Source organism: Leptodactylus fuscus, chromosome 2 (genome assembly GCF_031893055.1).
Source record: "Leptodactylus fuscus isolate aLepFus1 chromosome 2, aLepFus1.hap2, whole genome shotgun sequence".
NCBI lineage: Eukaryota > Metazoa > Chordata > Amphibia > Anura > Leptodactylidae > Leptodactylus > Leptodactylus fuscus.
Genome location: NC_134266.1, coordinates 114210036 through 114220472, shown reverse-complemented (window position 1 = coordinate 114220472; position 10437 = coordinate 114210036). Strand labels below are relative to the sequence as shown.

Sequence of the window (10437 nt, the reverse complement as noted above, 5' to 3'; positions counted from 1 at the left end):
AATTGGGAGTTAATCTGATTGTCTGGGGTAGAGCATTCCAGAGAAGTGGTGCAACTCGAGAAAAAGTCTTGAATACGAGCGTGGGAGGTTATGATAATAGAGGATGTAAGTTTTAGGTCATTGAGTGAATGGAGAGCACAAGGGCATATTCTGGAGATGTTTTTGAGGTGGAGATGACATGAGTGTGCGAGTGATTGAATATGAAGGGGGGGGGGGTGAAGGAAAGGTCTGAGTCAAACACAACCCCGAGGCAATGGGCTTGCTGCTTAGGAGTTATAGTAAGGCCGGAGACTGCAATGGATATATCAGGGACAGATCTATTAGATGGTGGAAACAGTAGTAGTTCAGTCTTAGAGAGATTTAGTTGTCATAATGCCCCCTAATGAATCCTCCCTTATAGTTATAATCCCCCCTCCTAACAACCCCCTTATACTATTAAAATACCCACAACTTTACTTACCTGGCAGGGGAGATACCATGATCACTAAGGTGGTTCTCCCAGGGTGAGGCTCATCCATTGCACTCCAGGTGTGCTGACCCCTGCGATTTCCCCAAATGCGGGAAACTCTACTGCATAATTTGTGGTAGTGGGGGACTGCGTTCGCGCTTTCCCCTGATATAAAATAAAATAAAATACCCACAACTGCCCTAAAAAAAAAAAAAGTTCTATTCACCTACCTGCGATCATTTTATGAATGAAGTCGCCGCCTCATCCCGGGCCACGCACAGGACGTTTGTGACTTAGCGCAAGAGGGGCGAAGCTATGACGACATTGTGCCCACCTGTGCTGAGGAGAAAGGCCGGCACAGCAACTTTTGGAGCCATGCACAACATATTGCGAACTGAAATTACGTATTCCTGGAAAAATTCCCATTTTCTCCTTTCACCATCAGTTGCACATTCTTGTCTGTAAAATAAATTAATGCAACACTTGGGGATTAAAAATGCTCAATGTACTCCTGGATAAATTTGTTCAGGGGTGTAGTTTTCAAAATCGGGTCACGTGTTAGGGGATTCTACTTTACTAACATTTCAGAAGCTCTGCAAAATTGGCATGGCATCCTGAAACCAAACTTCCTTAACATATGCTCCAAGAAACAAATAGCGCTCTTTGCTTTCTGTGTAGTTTGGGCACACAGTAGGGTACAGAAGTGAGCGAAATGTGGCTTTTGGAGCGCAGTTATAGATGTTTGGTATCTGGACACAATGCCATGTTTGCAGAGCCTCTAAGGTACCAGTAAAGTTGAATGCCTTAGAGGGTGACCCCATTTTGAAAACTGCACCCCTTAAAGACTTTATGAAGTGGTGTAGTGAGTGAATAAGTGAGCTGTGTGGCGTACATTTTGAGATTTTGTTTTTACATTGTTCTTGCTATATTTTTTTTATTTTTTTGGTGATGTATCCATATAAGGGCTTATTTTTTGAAGGTTGAGATGCATTTTGTAATCACTCCACTTTGGGGTGCCTAAAATTTTTGGACTAAATTTTATTAATTCTTTTTTGGTAGATTAAAAAAAGAAACAAAAAAAACTGGCAAAATGCTAGTATTGCTTTTTACCTTTTAAAAAATGTTTCTGTGTGGGTACAGCAAAAGTAACATGTTACCTTTAACCCCTTCCTGCTGATGGCACTTTTTCACTTCCTGACCAAGCTCGATTTTTGAAAACTGACATGTGTCACTTTATGTGGCAATAACTTTGGAATGCTTTAACTTACCAAAGTGATTTTGAGATTGTTTTTTCGTAAAACATTGTACTTCATGTTAGTGGTAAATTTTGGTTGATATGTTTTGTGTTTAATTATGAAAAAATAGGAAATTTGGTGGAAATTTTGAAAAATATGCATTTTATAAAGTTTCAAATGATGTGCATTGCATACAGATAGTCAGACCGCCAAAATGATATCATAAATCTCATGTCCCAGATCTCTGCTTTATGTCGGCATCAAACTTTAGTCACCCTTTTATTTTTTACGGACATTATAAGGTTTACAAGTGAAACAAAAATATTCAAAATTTTCAAGAAATTTCCAAAACCCATTTTTTAAGGGACTAATCCAGTTATGAAGGGGTTTTGAAAGACCCTTGTATTAAATCCCCCCATAAATCACCCCATTTTCAAAACTGCACCCCTTAAATAAGCCAAAACAACATATACCTAGTATTTCAACCCTATAAGTGCTTAGCAGGAATTAAGACAAAATGGAGGTGAAATTTACACATTTGATTTTATTTTACTAATATTTTCGTTTAGCCTTAGAATTTGCACATTCACAAGGGGTTAAAGGAGAAAACGCATCCCACAATTTGTTATGCAAGTTCTCGGGACTACCATAGTATCTCACTTGTGGGTGTAAACTAATATATGGACGCACAGCAAGACGCAGAAGGGAAGGCGCGCCAAGGAGCTTTTAGAGAGCAGATCTGGCTGTGATCAGTTTCAGGAACCATGTCGCATTTACAAAGCCCTTTAAGTGTCAAAACAGTGGAAACCTCTAGAAATTGACTCCGTTTTGAAAACCGTACCCCTCAAAGAATTTATCAAGTGGTCATGTTTGACCGCTGGCATCTCAGGGGTTAACACCTGCGATCGGACCCGGTTCCATGTCCATGCTGTGTAGAGAGAAAAGAGCAGGGTGCCTAGGACTGAGCCCTGAGGAACCCCAACAGCAAGGGAAAGAGGGGAAGAAACAGAACCCACAAATGATACACTGAAAGTGTGGTCTGAGAGATAAGAAGAGAACCAGGAGAGCGCAGTGTCGTTGAGGCCGACTGAGCAGAGCATAGTGAGGAGGAGTTGATGGTCAACAGTGTCAAAAGCTGCAGAGAGGTCCAGAAGAATAAGAAGAGAGAAGTCACCATTGGATTTAGCCATTAGGAGATCATTGGAGACTTTTGTAAGAGCCGTTTCAGTAGAGTGCAGAGCGCGAAAACCAGATTGTAAGGGGTCAAGCAGAGAGTTAGCAGAGAGATAGCGGATTAAACGAGAAGAGACCAGGCGTTCCAAGAGTTTAGAGATAAAGGGGAGGTTAGAGAAGGGTCGATAGTTAGCAGCACAGGATGGGTCCAGGGAGCGTTTTTTCAATAGCGAGGTTATAACAGCATGCTTGAAGGAGGATGGGAACATTCCAGAAGAGAGAGAGAGGTTAAATATTTTAGTAAGGTAAGTCGTGACAGCAGGCGACAAAGATTGGAGAAGGTGTGAGGGGAAGGGGTCACTACTGCAGGTTGTAGGGCGAGATGAAGAAAGTAGCTGGGAGACTTCCTCTTCTGTAACAGGTTCAAAAGATGAGAATGGACAGTCTGAAATGCGGTTGGTGAGGGGATCAGTACTATGGTAGGTGATGGGATCAATGCCACCTGGGGCTTGGGCAGTAATTTCCTGACGGATCTTATCAATTTTATCATGGAAATAAGTGGCAAGGTCATCGGCACTAAGGTCTGTGAATGGTGTCTGCACCTTGGGTGTGAGTAAGGAGTGAAAAGTTTCAAAAAGTCTTTTAGGGTTGCTGGAGAGAGAAGAGATGAGGGCGGTGAAATAGTCTTGTTTGGCGTGGTAAAGGGCAGAACTATATATACATATATTGCAGTGTATAGAGGAAGTCAGTCTATGCAAATGCATAGTCTGACTTCCATTGAACTCGGCAGGATCAATCATGCATGTGGGTTCCTGACAATTCAGGGTCAATGGCCAAATCCCGGGTTTCCAAAATTGGGTATGGGCACCCCCGATCTTGCCGCAGTTTGTGCATATTAGTTTATCAGTAACCCCTTAGTTAAAACCCCTGATTGGAGGTCAGTTCCAACACAGGGGTAATGGAGTGGATGCACAAGAAAAAATACAGTCCACAGCTCACCATTAATCATAGAGAGAATCAGCTAGACCAAGAGTGCACGAAAAAATACACCCCCAGCTGGGGTGGAACAATGCAAGAACCCAGTAGAAAAATATTTCTTCAGCATAGGAAGTCTATAATAAAACTTGACTTTTATTGAAAAGATATAAAAAATAGGTACCAGACATAGGAAAAAAAAGATGTAGAAAAACTTACATGGTCAATTCCAAGTATGCATGTATGGTTGAGGACAGACTTGTCTGTCCTCAACCATACATGCATACTTGGAATTGACCATGTAAGTTTTTCTACATCTTTTTTTTCCTATGTCTGGTACCTATTTTTTATATCTTTTCAATAAAAGTCAAGTTTTATTATAGACCTCCTGTGCTGAAGAAATATTTTTCTAATGGAGTGGATGGTTAGCTGTCAGTTATAGCTAACTCCGACTTCAGAAGGCAACTGCTTTCACAGTGAGTTTGTAGCCTGCATAGGACATAATAGTTTATCCATATTTGGTATCCCCATGTACATAGAAGTCCACACTATCCAAAAATAGCATTATTTGTCCCGTATGGTGAACACCGTAAAAAAATCAGCAAATTTATGTATTTTGATTACTTCAAAAAAATAACAACAAAATGTGATAAAAAAAACCTCATGCATACCAAAAAATTGGTATCAATAAAAATTACAATTTGGCCCTCAAATAAAGAGCTCATACATATCTATGTTAACAAAAAAGTTATAGGCGCCAGAATACAGTAACCCCAGGAAAATAATTTATTTTCGAAAAAATTATGTTTTATGAGCAAACGCAATAAAACATAATAAAACCAATATAAATATGGTATTGCCGGACAAAGTAGACATGTCATTTTTAATGGAAAGTGAACACCTTAAGAACAAAATAATTTTTTTTTTTCAGAAGTGTGGGTTTTTTCACATGGAGCACACTCATACATTAATAAAAACTAAATATATCATTACATGTACCCCAAAATGGTGCCAAGTAAAAGTACTACTTGTCACACAAGGAATAAGCCCTCACATAGCAATGTGGACAAAAAAAAAAAAAAAAAGTTATGAATTTTGAAAGATGGGGAAAGAAAATATAAGTCTCTGCTGGCATAAGGTGCAAGTCAACACACAGAGCAAGTTTCATGGCTGAAACTGTGAATATGCCCTTATTAACACATCTACATTTGTGGGCGTACGATCTCTGTGATAATAATAAACAGAACTAATTTTGAGTTGTGTGCTATCCATGTTTTATTTTTTATTTTGTATGTCTGTGGGCCCATGAATAACTGTGCACAGATGGCATCCATGTGCTCTCCATGATGTTTACTGACCCATAAACTTAGAGCTCCATGATCCTCAAAATGAACCAAATTATAGCATTTCTCTGCTCAAACCAAGTGGAGACCTGAATGTATCCATTAAAAGAAACAGTCCGTATGCAGCCTGTGTCACAGAAAACACACGTCCACAAAATGTGACCTTCTTCATACCTCTGTTTTTTATTGCATGTCTGTATGCTGGCCTCATTTATAATGGATGGCATAGAGGCCATTCATTTTCAATGTATTCATTTTTTTTTTTTTTAATAGACCATGGTTTTGGGAAAAAAAGAAAATGCCAACATCTACATTTTTTGACCCTGAGGTGGATGTATCACACCAATACAGATCTGTGATAAAAAACAAATGGATGGCAATATTTCTTTTTCATGGATCTAGAGACAATGAGAAACTTGAAAAAATGAAATGATCCATTGGGGTAAATTTGTTAAAATTGGCATACAAGGCATAAAAAGTAAAAAAAAAAAAAATTGCATTAATTGTTTTTTTTTTTTTTGTACAAACTTTTTTAATTTCTGTGTTGTCCTTCTCACTTTCCTGAAAAGAGGCCATGGCCATCATCCTCACCAATGACTTATTATTATTTACACCAGAAATCTGCCATACATTTCCCCCCGATGTACCCACCGCCAACTCCATCCCGGGTTGTGAAGACTGACCATAATGTTTGGAACAGGAGTGCTCACACTTTTTCAGCATGTGAGCTACATTATAAACTTACCAAGGGATAAGATCTACTACCCACTTCTTGTGGGCGGGGCCGGGTCAGGGCAAGGGGCGGGGTCTGTGGGAGGGGCGGAGTGTGAGAGCAGGAGACAGCTCTCCGGTGTCTGCTTGTTCACAGCGCAGGCTGAGAATCATCTCTGGACACTGGCAGGCCGGGGCTTTGCACTCGTTCGCAGTCAGGGTTGCGGCGGCCCTGCCTGCAAGTGTCTGGAGATGACTCTCAGCCTGCGCTGTGAACAAGCAGCACCCCGGCTCCCTTCATCCCTAAGAGCAGGGAGCGCGTCATCCCCCGGAGCTGCTGCTGCCCGGCCTGCAAGTGTCCGGAGTGCTTGTTCACAGCGCAGGCTGTCATCTCCGGACACTGGCCTGCCAGTGTCCAGAGATGATTCTCAGCCTGCGCTGTGAACAAGCAGACACTGGGGATCCCTGGCTGCATCCTGCGATCGACCCATACGTCCTTCGCGATCGACCGGTCCGGTAGATCGCGATCGACGTATTGGGCACCCCTGGTTTAGAAGATCCCTGATGTCAAAAAGTATTGTGAACAAAAGCATTATTGTCATGAGATGATCAATTTTATTTATTTCGCTTTTACTGTTATGCCTTGCTACTATTTCAACCATACGGCGGATTCATAATGATGTATAGGAGATTCAATCATCAATACCAAATCATTCACCTATTAGCTACTTATTTTTTTCTATATTTTTGTGTAAAGGGAGTCTACAACCTTCTTAAGTATATTCCTCTGCCACCAGTGTACATTACAGTCATAAACAGCACACTACTTTTGTAGATTTGTACATTTGTAGAAAAACAAGTTTGAAGTCAAATTAGGCAGTAGAGCTGGGCGAACCTCTCAAGATTAGGCAGCTGTAGAAACATGTTTGGCAGTATAGCAGGGTATAATATAAAAGACCTGGCCGCAGGACATGTCTGACTTAGTGGTGGTAGGCACAAGTGTGGCAGTCCGGCAGGGCATAATATGATGGATCAGGCCGAAGAACATTTAAATAGATGACAGGTGTCACGGACACAGCTAGTGTCCGCTCCTAATGTCCGTGCCAGATTTTGAGCGGACACTAGGAGCGGACACTACCTGTTGGACACCGATGGTAGTGTGAACGCCCCCTATGCAATGTAAATAGTGAAGGGATGAGTGCACTTGCAAAAGCACCATGGTTCCTTCAAGCAGATGATCAGCAGGGGCCCTGGATGTTAGATCCCACTGACCTCTTAGATCTCATAGACGGTTGGGACCCTAAGGATCAGATGTTTACTAGAACACGCAGTGCCCAGTTTAGTTTCCATGCTGAGTGCTGCGCTGCTCACTCACCATATTCTTGATAACCACAGTTGTGGGTACTACAGTTGTATGGGACATGTTAAAGGGATTTTCCAGGTAGAATTTTTTTTTTTTATAAAGGTCTGAGTGCTAATAATGGGTTAAGAGGTACACCCATATACCTCTATCAGAGTTTGGAGTGATTTCTGGGTGTCTCTGGTTGCTGCTCATCCTCCGTGTTTGTTTACATGCTATACCTTTGTGCTGTGCAGACTTCCTGTGTAGCTGCTGCACTAACTCCCTCTCACTCAGCCCCCCTCCTCTCTCACCCCTACACTCCGTCTCTCATTAGAATAGTGATCCCACCCACTACTAGCCCCTCCCACCCTCCCTCCTGGGCTAAGCTATTCTGCCACTGAAGAAGACAGGAAGAGGGGAAGGACCCGTTCCCTGGACACAGGAAGGCTTTGTAAGTATTGCAGGGGATAAGGAAGGGTGAAGAGTAATGGTGACGTTCAGTTTTGGAAGAGGTGAAATGGATCGTCACCAGATTATCAGAAAGTGTCCCTGGAGCAGTCACATGACCGCTCCAGGGATTTGGGTAATTATAGATTTTTTTAAATTGAAGTAAATTAGAAGTTAGGTGGGGGGAGGGAGTTTAGTTTAAGCGTTAATTTTTAGTTTATCCCGGACAACCACTTTAATGTTAACAATTCCAGGAGCCATGCTGCTTGCTTGCCATACATAATATAGAGGTGGATTTAGGTAGGGATGCACATTGTATGGCGGGTGAGCAGCATGGCATTGTTGTTACCTGTAGCTGTGAGGTAACCAGGGGTAACACCGTTTAGGCTGGCTGGGTATGTAGGGGATACAACCTCTTTCTAAAACACCTCAGCTGGGGCTACTGGAGAAGACTTCAGCTGAGCAATGCAGTAGAAGTCTGGGGGCCTCATCCACTGAGGGGAGAGATGATGAGGCGATGTTGTCCCATACTAGGACAGGCCCCAACTCACTACTTAAGGGACCACACACTCTCCCTAGGAGGGAGGAATGCAAATCTAGCAGATTCTAGAACCTTCAGAGGCATCAGCAGATGCCATTGGCTGACAGGATCATGTGACAGACTTATGGCATGCACCATTACAAGCAAGGAATAGACATATATTTATGCAGACAGATCAATAAGTCATTTTGGTCATTAGGTGGCAGCAACACAATAAACCTAATGTGAGCTAATGTAATGCCAATAGGAAGCCATTGCACATTATTATTTCAGATGGCAGGTCTAATTAATATCCCTATGCAGAGCATTGGCAAGTGCCACACGAAGGCCCAATGTATACAGAAATAATGGCCATTCTGGGACATTACAGCTGCGCTGTATTGGTACAACTGATCTGCAGGGGACGTGCCAGTGGGCCCGTAGAAACAATTCCACTGGTGGGCCTTAGACATCCCAGTCCGACACCGATTGAAAGAGAACACAGATGTTTGTGCATTTCCACCATTACAGCAAATAAAGGCTGGGAGAGGAGTGCACAATCTTATATATTCTATATGATATCAGCACTTTAAGGTCCACCTACCACTGTCTATTGGCTGAGACTTTCAGAAGTTGCTATCATGTGATGTGTGAGCCACTGCGCACATAAAATTGTCTGTGTTGTATTTCCTGGCCTAACACATTGGTGGCCATTTATTTGTAGCATTAAAAACCGGACAATTTGTAATATTTTAGACGAACCTGGCTTGTTACAAATCAATTTGCCCCTCTCTATAAGGCAGTTGGTTGGGGTGTGACTTCAGACTTTTTTTTATGTTGTGTATGACTGTAATGTTCTCTGTAATGTGGTGATAGCAGTTAGGTAAGCTAAGTGAAGGTAGTAGATTACCTGTAATAAATATTGGAGGCAACAATATTGTAAAATTCTGTTATCACATGTAAAGCCGACTGCGCATGCCCGTTGCCACAAGAAAAATGGCCACTTACACAGTATTGTAAGTGGCCATTTTCTCATGGCCAGCGGGTATGCGTAATCGGCTTGCTCTAGGCCCGATGCTGGAAGTTACAAGCCACCGCCGGAAGAAGACGCGGTGAAGACCTTGTTCCAGAAGAAGATGGAGGCGGCACTGGAGAGTTCTCTGGCAGCATTGGGGATGCCCCCAGTGCTGTTTAAATGCTGGGTCCCACCCCCAGTGCTACGAGAGAACTCATTTACATACTGACAAAAAAAACGGTTTTTCAAGCGAACGGCGACGCGGAGAAGACAACGAAAGGTAGGAGAAGAATAGCCTTTCTTAAGGCTATTCTGACGTGTTAATGAGAAAAAATTGTGATTGAATGATAGGATCCCTTTAAAAGGAGCCTCTCTGAGGTGTCTGAGGTCTTCATTCATCTGGATCGCCATGGAGCAGCACCTGCCCTCCCTCCTTATTTTAAATACTATTTTATTTTGTCACGATGCTTTGTTAGTGGGGATTTTAGTCCCTCAGCTAATGCTGGGGGGACTTGTTCTAACAATTATATAATTTACTTTGCTGGTTATTAATTAGTTATTTCATTTTAATGATATTTCATGATTATTAATTTAATTTATTTCATTTATTAATATTTATCAATTTAACTATTTATAGTAACCCCTTAATAAAGGCATCGCGGACAATTTATTCCAAAGAAACTGGTGTTTATGTTGATTTCAGGATTCTACCTTTAATTGTGCACATGGGGCTTGTAACACCATGTCAAACACACACAGCCAAGCTCCATGCAGTCAGCACTAAGAGAAAGCTGTTGATTGCATAGATGGTTGGAAGGGTGACCTGGTTACCAGGGCCAATTTTTTTGGTCACCATAATAACCTGTCTACCAGCTTTGCCCGGGCCCTCAGAATAAGGACTGATGTGTATAAAATATTATAACATTATGGAATAAATGCAAGCTAATAACAGACAATAAAAAGTTATTACATGGGTATCTACTCTTGGGTAGCAACGCCATCAGAAACCTTGGGCAACAAGATCACAATCACTTGATGTTCTACTTGTCTACGTTGTCTAATGCTTTTCATCAGTATAACGGCAAGTTCACAGAGTTTTTTTGGTCAGGATTATGAGGCCGTATCCACCTCAAAATCATGAACAAAACGACAGCTCCCATTGAAATCAATGGGAGCTGGTCAGTTCTTTTTTCCGGGAGCTGTTTCTTCCGGCTCCCGGAAAAAAGAA

At 41.9% G+C, this 10437-nt stretch overlaps 1 non-coding gene across 1 annotated transcript; it reads left to right on the top strand.

Moving 5' to 3' along the window:
• The first annotated feature begins 452 nt into the window (after window positions 1-452).
• LOC142196316 (U1 spliceosomal RNA) lies at window positions 453-616 on the top strand. Its single transcript, XR_012715181.1, has one exon. It is a non-coding gene; the product is annotated as a U1 spliceosomal RNA (small nuclear RNA).
• Window positions 617-10437: the final 9821 nt, after the last annotated feature.